Source organism: Astyanax mexicanus, chromosome 4, assembly GCF_023375975.1.
Source record: "Astyanax mexicanus isolate ESR-SI-001 chromosome 4, AstMex3_surface, whole genome shotgun sequence".
NCBI lineage: Eukaryota > Metazoa > Chordata > Actinopteri > Characiformes > Acestrorhamphidae > Astyanax > Astyanax mexicanus.
The window spans coordinates 1,346,695-1,360,300 of NC_064411.1; the positions used below are offsets into that span (position 1 = coordinate 1,346,695).

Genomic DNA, 13,606 nt, shown 5'->3' on the forward strand with positions numbered 1-13,606 from the left:
GCAGGGGGCAGCACAGCACTTACCAATGAGAAACTACAAGACAGGAAGCAGATGATGAAAGTGAGAAACTGAACTACAAAATGTAAAGACTGTATTAATATAAGCGGTGAGGTGTTATCCTGTGAGTGAGAATGAAAACTGGTCAGCATGCTCATGGTAAGGGCAGGTGAATTATGGAAGTGAATTATGGGAGTTGTAGTGAGGGTCTGATAATAGTGGGTGCAGGTGAATTATGGGAGTTGTAGTGAAGGTCTGATAACAGTGGGTGCAGGTGAATTATGGGAGTTGTAGTGAGGGGCTGATAATAGTGGTTGCAGGTGAATTATGGGAGTTGTAGTGAGGGGCTGATAATAGTGGGTGCAGGTGAATTATGGGAGTTGTAGTGAGGGGCTGATAATAGTGGTTGCAGGTGAATTATGGGAGTTGTAGTGAGGGCTGATAATAGTGGGTGCAGGTGAATTATGGGAGTTGTAGTGTAGTGAGGGCTCATAATAGTGGGTGCAGGTGAATTTAATGGGAGTTGTAGTGAAGGTCTGATAATAGTGGGTGCAGGTGAATTATGGGAGTTGTAGTGTAGTGAGGTCTAATAATAGTGGGTGCAGGTGAATTTAATGGGAGTTGTAGTGAGGGTCTGATAATAGTGGGTGCAGGTGAATTATGGGAGTTGTAGTGAGGACTGATAATAGTGGGTGCAGATGAATTATGGGAGTTGTAGTGAGGACTGATAATAGTGGGTGCAGGTGAATTATAGGAGTTGTAGAGTGGGGGCATGTCAGTATATTTAGCAAGCATGTTTTGGTTTATTTATGTATTTTACTGTAGTATTGCAAAGACAATTTGGTGCATCATTTTGTGATGCCCCCCCAAACAAAGTCCTTGATCATGACAAGATCAGTTCCTTTTTGTCTACTGTCTTTTTTTATGACATCTGTGTTATTCTGTGTTGCCTGTTAAACTGAGTACCAAAACTGTACAAGCCGACAATCCAGCATGCACACACTCATTTCTGTGCCAATCTTCTCTAAAAGTGTAGAAAATACACTCCCACATCCTGTCCCTCACGAGTGACTGGTAAAAAAAAGCTGGGCAAAAATTAACAACTCTGCTGCCACCATGCTGCTTTTTTGCTCAGTGATAAATAACTAAATAAATAACATTTTCATTTAAGATTTGTGGTGGTAAATGTTTGAGTGGAAAATTAAAGCATATCACTATCAAAACATCATGTTAAAATATTATTTTTTTAAGGTCAGGATGAAGACTGATATAATAAGTGTATTCCATTTATTTTCATTTGATCTTAATCTGGCCTCACCATGACTCAGATACGATTACTACAAAGCCTTACTCTTGCCCAGATAGCAATCACACAGCCCACATACCACCATGGAGACTTTGTCCAAATCTGGGTGCAGAACAGCCGAACCTGGCACAGCGTGGGCCAGTTCTGACCCAAAATAGATCTGCTGTACAACCATTATATATATGCTGTGTTTCATGATAACCACATGTGGCCCAGATTTCATAATTTTCCTTGTGATTCGAGCAGTTTTGGCTCACAGTACACTTGCTGTTGCCATAACTGACCTATGTGTTCATTATCAGTTATATGGGGATACAACCTTTAATTATTTAAGGTCCTAAAATCTTTAAAATCTAAACAAACAATCAAAAAACACAAGGACCAGACAAATGTCCCCACAATGTCCATATCATGTTGATCTTCCTAAAGAGCATGTGGTCCTCACAAAGAGCCAATTGCTCAAGCTGGTAGAGCTGGTTCAACTGGCTGAGCAGCTGAGCTTCTGAATCACACAATGTATATTTCTGTTTGAATATGGCAAACCACTGGGATTTTAGAAATGGATAAAACATATTTTTGAAAGGTTTTTATTGGCTGAATCTCTCAGGCTTTCAAGTGATTTATGGAAGCTCATGCCCTGTCCAAAACCCTGTGTGTTCAGCAGGAGACTGTCCTGAGTTGGATGACCCATTCCCTAAGTGTTCTACTACCCCTGACTTGGGGGAAAGTGAAGACACCAGTATGGACTTTGGGTTGTAAGTGTGAAACTATGTAACAGGCTTAGACTCGAGGGGAGTGTGGACACTCCATCGTGGAGGGAGTTTAGGCTATTGCTGGGGACATTAGACCAGAATGGAGAGCTCTATACAAACCACCATTAACAAAACCAGTTCTAAATCTATAGTGGTGAAAACTTGATGTTTAAACTTACAGGTTTAATGCCCTTTTTGTCCACAAAGAAAGACAGTGTTCCAAGATTTTTTTGCATTGTTCAGATGAATTTCTTAATTTTAAAGCCCAGGTTTTTACCTTTGGTTTTAGATATAGTCATGAGACAAATGTACAAGTGTCAGTTCATTATTTTGTCCATGGCCAAGTAAAGATGTCTATTTCATTGAGCAGAAAGAACAAAATAGAGCAAACAGCAGATTGGGATGCTGTGCCAATATTCATGAGAAACTTGATTTTAACTATTATAAAAGCATGAACGATCTGGATGCTTTTATACTGATACCATGCAATATCTCTCTCTTTGTAACACTCTCTTTCTTGTTATATCTCTCTGTATATCTCCATCTGTATCTCTCTCTCTCAGTATCTCTCTCTACCTCTGTATCTCTCTCCCTCTCTCAGTATCTCTCTCTCTCTCAATATCTCTCTCTCTACCTCTGTATCTCTCTCCCTCTCTCTCAGTATCTCTCTCTCTCAGTATCTCTCTCTCTCTCTCTACCTCTGTATCTCTCTCTCTCTCTCTCTCTCTCTCTACCTCTGTATCTCTCTCTCTCTCTCTCTCTCTCTCTCAGTATCTCTCTCTCTCTCTCTCTGTATCTCTCTCTCTCTCTCTCTCTCTCTCTCTGTATCTCTCTCTCTCTCTCTCTCTCTCTCTCTCTCTCTCTCTCTCTCTCTCTCTGTATCTCTCTCAGTATCTCTCTCTCTCCGGTGGTGAACCACGCTCTCCAGATCCTCCGGTCTCTCTGAGAGGTAGGTAGCGGTGAAGCGCCTCCATTTTACCCGCCTGGCGGACGGCTCCCCCCCGGAGCCCGCAGCGCGCTCGCCGGTCATCAGGCGGACAGGCTGCCGCGGTGCGGATCACGCTCCCCGCCGGGGGAAGACGGACGCGCTCCTCCCCAGACAGAAGCGGCGCCGAGCGGAGACATGACGGGGGCTTTCAGCACGCCGTGATCCGCAGGAGCGGGAGGTGCTGAGGAAGGCCAGCCGGGGTTAACAGCATCAGAGCCGGGCAGGACTGCGGAGAGAGCGGCGGGCAGGGCTGCGGTGAGTCCGGGGGGAGGTGGACAGGTCCGGGCAGGGGGGAGGGAGGGAGTCTGCTGCAGCTGCTGCTGGGTGAAAGCTCTGCTGCTTCTATTGTGTAGGTTCTGTGTGTGTGTGTGTGTGTGTGTGTGTGTGTGCAGGTGTGTCAGGTTTCTAGGTTTTTACTGCTGTTTATCATCTGCTGTATTAATGATTCTGTTATGAATGAATCAGGCAAATAATTACACAAACATATAAACACACACACACACCCACTACACACACACACATACTATATACACACACTCCACACGCGCACATAAACCATAAACACACACCTACACATCCTCAGATTTGGTTGCTGTGTATAATAAGGTGGTAGTGTTGTGTGTGTGTTTGTATGTTTTACATACTCTTCTTATTCAGAAGAGAATTTAGTTGTATTTAAGTATATATATATATATATATATATATATATATATATATATATATATATATATATATATATATATATATATATTTAATATGCACCAAAATGTCACAGTGCATTCACCAAATCACAGCAGCAGGATCTCTCACAATAAAAAAAATCATATTATTATATATTATGCAAAATGTGTTCAATTCGAGGTTTGTGCTATAATGTGTAATATTGGCACTGCTGTGCTGTGGTTGTAGATAAGCAAAGCAGTGCCAATATTACACCTTACAGTTTGGTGGACGTATGTACCTACAAACTTCTAAAAACATTTTTTTCAGTGACACATGCTACTGAAACTACCACATTTACTACCACTAAATATATTAAACTATTGCTCTAATACTGTATATACCCATTCATCATCAGGGTGTAACACGTATGTAATGCATGTGTAACGCTGCAACATACCAAAAGTCTCAGCATGTAGAGAGTTGTAGAGGTTCCTAATGTTCCTCCTGTGATAATCCATCCCATAATAACTCCAATATTCTTTATACACAGTAGCTGTAGATTGGGTGGTAGGGGTATAGGAGTGTTGATAGAGCATCCAATAGAAACACATCCCACACATTTTCTATAATCAGGGATAGATATCTGCTGCGTCCTCAAGACTCAAAGCTCTTGAGACAGTGGCAGTGTGTGGAGGACCACTGTCCTGCTGCAATAGTGCAGCAGTGTGTGCAGTGTTGAGTAACGGTAGGGTCACTGGTTGCAGGACCTCATTAACATAAAGTTGTGCTATTAAATGTCCTGTAATAAAGACCAAAACAAACTGCTAATCTTGAGGCTGAACATGGTGCCTTTACACAGGTATTAGTTGGTTGTCTGCAAGAAGACAGAGTCACTTCATGACTGTCTGGTTCAACTACCCACCAGGTTTCATTCCTGTTCCTGTTTCTTCTGGGTGCACCTATTTTTTTTAAATATGAGTGAATTTTTTAATTGTACTCATGTAATGTCTTTTTCTTCAAAAATCACAACAGCAATGCATTTCGGTACTTAAATAAAGTTTCAGTTGTAGGATTTAGTTACTGTATTTTTCACACTATACGGTGCACTTAAAATCCTTTAATCAAAGGAGAGTATTATCGGCCTATAGCCTGCTGCTAACCCCGGCTAGCACTGTTGGAGTAGCATTAGCATTACCGGCTAACCGTGCTAGCCGTTTCGCCGTTCAGAGGCGAGTATATTGGACTGTAGTCTGTGTGTGTTTACTGTGTTAAAACAAGCTATGTGGTACAAACCACTTGCTACTATTGCCCATGCTTACCAGAGCACTCAGGCTTCCTACGTGTAGCGCTGTTGGGTGGCATTAGCCACTAATGCTAATGCTCTAGCCTTAGTGCTGGAGAAATTTAGGAATCTAAGCTTAATGTAAATAAAGGAAAAAGCTCACCCAAAAAAACAGTTTTCAGGAGAGAAATCTGTGTAGATTAACATCCAGCACTTGTTTGACTTTAAAAGAAAACATTTTTATTACAGTTTTATTTACTTAGCTTAGCTTTACTTAACTTAGTTAGTTATATCACTGGTGTTACTGTCACTGTTATTGTTGTCACTTGCGCTACTCTCACTGGTATTAGTGTCACTGGTGTTACTCTCACTGGTGTTAATGTCACTGGTGTTAATCTCACTAGTGTCACTAGTGTTATTGTTATCTGTGTTAATGTCTGCTGTTAGCATCACTGCAGTAACTATCACTGGTGTTACTGTCACTGCTGTAACTATCACTAGTGTAACTGTCACTGGTGTAACTATCACTAGTGTTATTGTCACTGGTGTTACTGTCACTGGTGTTAATGTCTCTGGTTTTACCATCACTGCTGTAACTATCACTAGTGTTACTGTCACTGATGTTAATGTCACTGGTGTAACTGTCTCTAGTGTAACTGTCACTGGTGTTACTGTTGCTGGAGTTACTGTCACTGGTGTTACTGTCACTGTTATACTGTAACTGTCACTAATGTTACTCTCACTGGTGTAACTGTCGCTGGTGTTAATCTGACTGTTATATTGTAACTGTCGCTGGTGTTACTCTCACTGGTGTTACTCCCACTGGTGTTACTCTGACTGTTATACTGTAACTGTCACTAGTGTTACTCTCACTGGTGTAACTGTCTCTGGTGTTACTGTTGCTGGAGTTACTGTCACTGGTGTTACTATCACTGTTATACTGTAACTGTCACTGGTGTTACTCTCACTGGTGTAACTGTCGCTGGTGTTACTCTGACTGTTATATTGTAACTGTCACTGGTGTTACTCTCACTGGTGTTACTCCCACTGGTGTTACTCTGACTGTTATACTGTAACTGTCACTGGTGTTAATGTCGCTGGTGTAATTATCACTGGTGTTAATGTCACTGGTGTAAATGTTGCTCGTGTTAATGTCACTGGTGTTATCATCACTGGTGTTACTGTCTCAGGTGTAACCATCACTGATGTTACTGTCACTGTTGTTAATGTCGACACTGCTGTTAAGTAACTGCAGTAACTATCATTGATGTAAAGGTCCCTAGTATTAATGTCACTGGTGTTACCATCACTGGTGTTACTGTCACTGGTGTTATGTTCCTTTAGTACCCTTTCTTCATATCTTCTCAAAAATGCAGAAAAGTCTAAAATATAATTAAATTGTCCAGTATGTTTACTCACACAGCCAATAAGTTAATACATTTATAAGTAATAATTTATAATAAGTTTAAATGTTAGAAAGTTTACATTTAAAATGACTATATATATTTTAGGTCTTTTCTCAGTGATATAGAGTCCCAAATGAATTAGGATAAATAATATTATTGTGAATTTAAGACAATTTTATAACAGTGATATTTTAATAAAACATTAGCATAAAATGTTGAGGCCATCAAAAATATATTTTCTAGATATATTTAGTCCTGATATTTTAATTAGGCTCTTTTAATTTCCCTCTGTGTATCAGAGCTGTTCCGTGTCCACGGTCTCTCAGTATTGGTGGTTTGGTTGAGTAACAGAGATGCAATAAAAGAAAAAGACTACCGCAACATTTCACACACACACACACACACACACACACACACACACACACACACACACACACACACACACAGTGCAGCGTATCAGTCACAGTCACTGCTCTTCAGTTATGAATACGGTTGCAGTTTGGCCGACGGGCGGCTCTGGCTCCGGTTCCGGTTCCGGTTCTGGTTCTGGCTCCGGTTCTGGATCTGTCACATCCAGGCTGTTTACACCTTGCATGTGATTGTGAGCAGCAGATCACGGATGGATTACACTTGACTGCGTGAAAAGCCAGCTGTAATCACACAGCGGCACTCGTGACCCGGGATAACACCGGCTCTGAGCACGGATTACTCTCACGGATCAGTCCAATCAGACACGGATCTGCTCACTGACAGATCTGGACCACCTTCAGCACATCCCGCCTTTAGATAGAACACAGTTACACAAGAGCCGTGCGACATCACACTTTATATATCACTATATACTCATTTCAGAGGGAAATTCATGCACTGTAATCCTACTGGGGTAATTTTATCTTTTATGCGGGGTTTTATTCTCTGGAATTTTATTCCTGTCCAGAACAATCATGTAGGTGTTTTTCTCAGACGTCCTCTGATAAAAAAAAAATTACAGGCTGAATTATCTACGGTTTTTCTCTGAACTCCGTGCTCCTCCGGTAATTTTAGTCCTGTCCGGACGCACATCTCTGAGTTTTGTCTCCTCGTGTTTAACAAAATAGCTATTTGTCCACTGCCGCGCACCATAATTAGAGTTTGGGCGCGTGTTTCCACGGAGAGCCATGTTAAAAACTCAACAATGGAGGAAATGTAGGAGCTACTGAATGCGATGATGTCACGTGACCAAGAAAGCCAAAAAAAAAACTCAATTACAGTCCGGATGCAGGAGTTTTATCACTGAGTAGAAGTGTGATTTTTTTTTTTTTTTTTTACAGACGTCCCCCTGAGAAACTAATCCCGCCTGGATAGAGCTTTAGACTCTTTAATACATTTGTTGCTTTTTCACACAGGATCATGTCATGTAGGTTTAGAGTTGTAGTGAGGACTGATAGTGGGTGCAGGTGAATTATGGGAGTTGTAGTCCATCAATATTCAGCACAGATTGAGTTTAACTGAGCCCTTTAAGAAAAAAGGGCCTAACACAGGTGTTTTTAGAATTCTGGTGATTTACTTCCTGGTGGTGCCACGTGTCGTGTCATGTGATCGTGAGTGTCAGTGTGTGGTGCATCCTGGGTAACGTAGTCTGGAGACTGGAGATCGCAGGCAGAGCTGGGTGTAGGAGAGACAGCAGGCATTATACTAATTTTTTCCCCCAATAATGATTGTTATGATAATATTATATGCTGTGATATTGATGTGTCACAATAACCACATTATTGACTTATTGTATAATATATAAACATAACCTCAATTACTTTTCCTCACCTTAAAATGATCTATTATGGTTTTGTAAGGACAAAATTGTGGACTTTGTCTAAAAGTGCTATGATCTCATCCTGTTTTGTGTCTCTCCTGTATGTCTCTGTGTTTTTCTGCATGTGGCCCTTTGTGTTCCTCCCATGTCTCCGCCCCTGTCTTCAGTGCTGTCACTTGTGTTCATTTGTAGCTCCGCCCCCTTGTTACCTGTCCGCAGGTGTTTCCTGCATTAATCTTAGCAAGTGAAATTATCTCATTTCAAGGCAATAAATCTTAAATTTTAGTTTTACTAAGCAATGTATGTGTAAGATTTTTTAGGAACGTGATCTTATTCAGACAGGTAAAAATTTTAAGTAATTTGAACCCAAAATAAGCATGAAAAGTTACTAGTCAAGTTATTCTAATGCTTCTGTAATAATGGATTATTGCATGATTTAAGCTTATTTCACTCATTTTGATATTTTGTGATTGCTTATTTAAAAAAAATCTTACCAAGAAAAATTTGCTCATCCCATTGGCATATTTGTTTTGTGCTTAATTAAAGCGTTTACGTCTCAATTTACATATATTTTGTCTAGTTTTTGCCAATAGATTTTTTGCAGTGTATATGTATAGTTCCTTTTATATCAGTGTCCCTTGTCGGTTTTCTTGTGTTTTTCAAATAAATACACGCAATTGCGTCCTCCCCCCATCTCCATAGCTCTCTTTCTGACAAAAAGTTTTTATTTGGTTTGTGTTATTTAGGTTTATTTGTAAGTCTGGGCGCTATGATGGAAATATGTTTTTACCCAAAAATATACTATATGCAATATACAATACAATACATTGAAAAACAATAATAAGTGTAGTGTTTCAGTGTTTCAGTATTTACTTGTTTAACACTATTATACCGTATAGTGATAAAAAAATATATATGAAATTTAAATGTAAAATATTTATTTATTAATAATAAATGAAAACGACTGCACTTATTTGTAAACTGCACCGATATTACGATATGGTAATTACTTATATAACAATTTTTAATATATCGATTATCACAATTAATATTCCTCACGCCTATTTATTTACATTTAAAGGACATTTTAAGGATAATGAAAAGTTCACTGCTGTTAAAAGGAGAGTAATTACATTATTATGTGATTTTATTATCATTATATCACTGGAATTGAATGGTTTTAAACTACAGTAATAATTTCTGGGACAGTATATCGTTGGTTCAGAAATAGATAAGGTGATGGAAATATTGATGTGATTATCGCTGTGTCTGTGTGTATCGGTCCGTCCCCGGCGTGCGTCAGTGTTGTGTGAGGGCACATATGTTCATCAGCTAATGGAGCAAAATTAGAACATCCAGCAGCGCCAGAGGGAAGAGAGTCTGCTGCCCGAAAAACACACGCAGACACGTGAACCCGCGTGAGCACGCCGTCTTACCGAATCTAAATATAGACCAGACAAAGGATCAGGGCATCAGGACCGCGGCGTCGCACGAGTACGAGTACGCCCCATCACTCCCACTCCACCACCATCTCTGAGCTAAATATAGAACCGGCTGGACTTCACATCGCTTTGTCCCTAAAGTAAACACACACACACACACTCACACACTCACACTCGCACACACAGCCAGCCACAGCGAATCAGACTCGCCTCAGCTACAGTCTGATTACAGATAGATGCAGATCAGATAGGATAATGTTCTATACTGCAGTTTATACAATAATCAATAAAATAGATCATTTATAGAATATAGAATTTATAGAGTCTCAGAGAATGACGGGTAAACGAGAGCAGAAGACAGAAAGAAAGAGACAGAGAGAGAGAGAGAGAGAGACAGAGAAAAAAAAAATGTAAAATTGCAAGTAGGGGGCGCCGAGTGGTCTAAAGTGCTGCCACTATTAGCGGGAGGTCACAGGTTTGAACCCCCGCTCATGCTGCTTTATCATCAAGCTGCCGGTGCTCAGAGGGAGCAAAATTGGGCCTGCTCCCTCCGGGTGGGTACAGTAGATGGCGCTCTCTCCCCACATCACTCCTAGGGTGATGTCCGCAGCACAGGGCATCTGTGAGCTGATGTACCGGAGCGCGCTGGCTGCTCGGTAATGCTACATCAGCAGCAGCTGGAAAAGAAGCGGTGGCTGACTTCACATGTATCAGAGGAGGCATGTGTTAGTCTTCACCCTACTGGTGTGCTGGGGCATTACTAATGAGTCCTAATGAGTGGGTTGGGTAATTGGCCGTGTAAATTGAGGAGAAAATGGGAAAAATTTGAAATAAAATAAATTAGACCGTTCTTGACTCAACAGGCCACCCAACTCCTGGTGCAAGCGGTCGTCATCTCACGCCTCGACTACTGCAATGCCCTGCTAACTGGCCTCCCGGCCTGTGTAGTAAAACCACTCCAGATGATCCAGAACGCAGCAGCACGTCTGGTCTTCAACCAACCAAAACGGGCACATGTCACCCCGCTGCTCATTGAGCTCCATTGGCTACCAGTTGATGCTCGCATCAAATTCAAAACTCTTACAATCGCCTACAAGGTGATACAGAACAGCTCCTTCCTACCTGCACTCACTCCTGAAGGCTTACGCTACCTCCCGGCCGCTGCGCTCCTCCAATGAACGTCGCCTCGCTTTGCCAAAAACTCACACAAAGCAATCCAGACTGTTCTCATACAGAGTTCCCCAATGGTGGAACAAACTACCTTCCACTACCAGATCAGGAGAATCTCTCACTATCTTTAATAAACTCCTGAAGACAGAGCTCTTCAAAGAGCACTTACTCTCCTAACACCTCTAACTAACTACCTTCTACTACCAGATCAGGAGAATCTCTCACTATCTTTAATAAACTCCTGAAGACAGAGCTCTTCAAAGAGCTCTTACTCTCCTAACACCTCTAACTAACTACCTTCTACTACCAGATCAGGAGAATCTCTCACTATCTTTAATAAACTCCTGAAGACAGAGCTCTTCAAAGAGCACTTACTCTCCTAACACCTCTAACACACTAACTACTTCTAACCTCATTTCCTTCTTCCCCTCCTTCACTCCTCTATCCTATTATTCCCCTTTGTCCTCCTTTTATCCCTATCCAAAGATGTTTTACCTTTAAACTTATTTTACATTGTACTTGACTATTGTAAGTCGCTTTGGACAAAAGCGTCTGCCAAATGTAATGTAATGTAATGTAATGTAATATATAAAAAAAAAGTGCAATGGGGTGGGCGATATGGAAAAATGATCATATCACAATTTTTTTTCTTCATAATCGTGATAATAATTTTATCACGATTATTTTCATGTTGATTGAGTACAATCAAACAATCTAATTAAATAATCCTTAAATACAGCACTAAAAACCAAACCGTTTTGGCCAAGCCACTTTTGAACAGATTTTAATCCATTAATACTGGTTTAAAATGATACAGAAAAACACCATTCAGGTAAAGTGCAGTAAAGTTGCTGTTTAAACAGCTAACTTAGCCTATCACAGAAATAACAAGGCAAGACCAAGAGAGTAACAATTAAATAAAAGCGGTTAAATGAAAAATTGTTGTAAAAAAGTATTTAAGCATTTAAGTGTTACTATTAGCATTCAATGTTTTGACAGGATTTAAGACTTAACTTTTTAGCTGACAATGTAATTTAGAACAAATATTTCTGGCTTGTTTATCACTGTTTTAAAAGGAACCATATCCTTTGCCAATATTTTATGGATTATTTTCCATGACCCAAGACAGATTTTATATAGCTTGATGCACCTTTATTCACTTAAAATGATTTTTCTAAAAAAAAACACACTACATCTTAAAGAGTAACCACACTATAACACATTTTTACATTAAATAGTTGAAATGTGTTGCACTGCAGTAATAATAATCTATACCAGCCCTGCTTAAAACTGTTATAAATTAAATGCAATTATTAAGATAATTTAGATATTTTACCATATTTTGATAAAAAGTGTACTTAGTAAGGTCAAAATAATACAAAAAAGATTTTCTTTATTGGTCTTGGTTTACAAGTGTAAGTCTACAAGCTGATTTGATGACTTATGAGATTTACTATGACACGTAGCGGATAGTAGATTAGCTGTAATGGCTAACGGCTAACCTAACTCTATTTCCTAGCTGAATTAATCACTATTAGTGCTGGTTAGAGTGGGGAGAATATGTGGTTTGATATTAGATGTGGATTATGACTGCAGTTCACTTGAGTTTGTTTATTATTACCTTCACAACACCAGAATGCTGCTTTTGGTGCTAATGCTAGCTAGGCTAACAGACTGCAGATTTGACTGAAAATGGCTAACGTCTAACTAGGAATGCTAACTGTATTTCTGAACTAAATTAATCTCTGTTTTTAATAACAGATGGGTGTGTTTGTGCTGGTTAGTGTTTGTAGATCCTGTGGATTTATATGATATGTGGATTATAACTATATTTTACTCCAGTCCGTTGTTTTAATACCTTTACAACACTAGAATGCTGCTTTCTGTGCTAATGCTAGCTAGGCTAACAGACTGCTGGTGTTAATGGTGATGTCTAACGGCTAACTGGCCATGCAACTCTATTTCCGAGCTACGCTAATCACTGTAATCCTAATTAATTATGTTGAAAAAGCCTGGGTCAGGTTTTTATAGTCAGGTTTTTGGTCCTTTGGGTAAAGTTCTGTGCGAGTAGGGAAGTGGCTTTAATTTAACCAATTTTTAACAAAATGAATATTTTTTCTACCTAAATGATTCTTAAAGTTGCAGTTTGTATATATATATATATATATATATATATATATATATAAAAAACTGGGGTGTCAGGTCGCTTTCCGCCACTGGATTTCTTCTTCTGGCCACGTCACGCATTTTAACGTACTTTAAATGTCACACGTACAGCCTCTAAAAGAGGATCCGGCTCGGTTTTACTGAACGTGAGCGGCTGGTGGAGCAATGGAGACTTCAGAAGAGGAAACTCAGAGCTCAGTAGCTCATTCACTCTTAGTAAAACCAAAGAAATTAAGGTGCAATTACCCATTCTCACCAGAGAGGGCACTAAATCCCCTAAACCCCAAAACTTACGGACATCAGCTTTAAAATACAGTGAAAATCTCTTGAAAATGCCAATTTTTAAAAACCACTCAAAACTTTTTGGGCCTTACTCAAACTCACCAACAATTTGTAATAAGAATGTAATAAGAATGTTCTTTTTAAGTTTTTACAATGAGTCTCTCATTTCCAAATGTTTTCATATTTAGGATTTATTTCATTTCTGATGGCAATAGAGAGGAACCAGTAATTGGTGCAGTTGAAGCATAAAAATGGGTTTTAGTTATAAAAAGGGAAATGCACAAAATTAAAATAAAAGCTGCATTTATTTTTTTAGTTCTTGCACATGCCTGTATGCTTGTGTTTTTTTTTTTTGCAGAGTCC

General features: G+C 39.7%; 1 protein-coding gene across 1 annotated transcript in view; it reads left to right on the forward strand.

Annotated features, from left to right (window-relative positions):
- Nucleotides 1–2,943: 2,943 nt before the first annotated feature.
- kcnj9 (potassium inwardly rectifying channel subfamily J member 9) overlaps nucleotides 2,944–13,606 on the forward strand; it is a 35,020-nt gene continuing 24,357 nt past the window's right edge. Inside the window, exon 1 of the mRNA XM_049477437.1 lies at nucleotides 2,944–3,298. The gene's annotated coding sequence lies outside the window, so the exon portion shown is untranslated. The remainder of the gene's footprint in view (nucleotides 3,299–13,606) is intronic.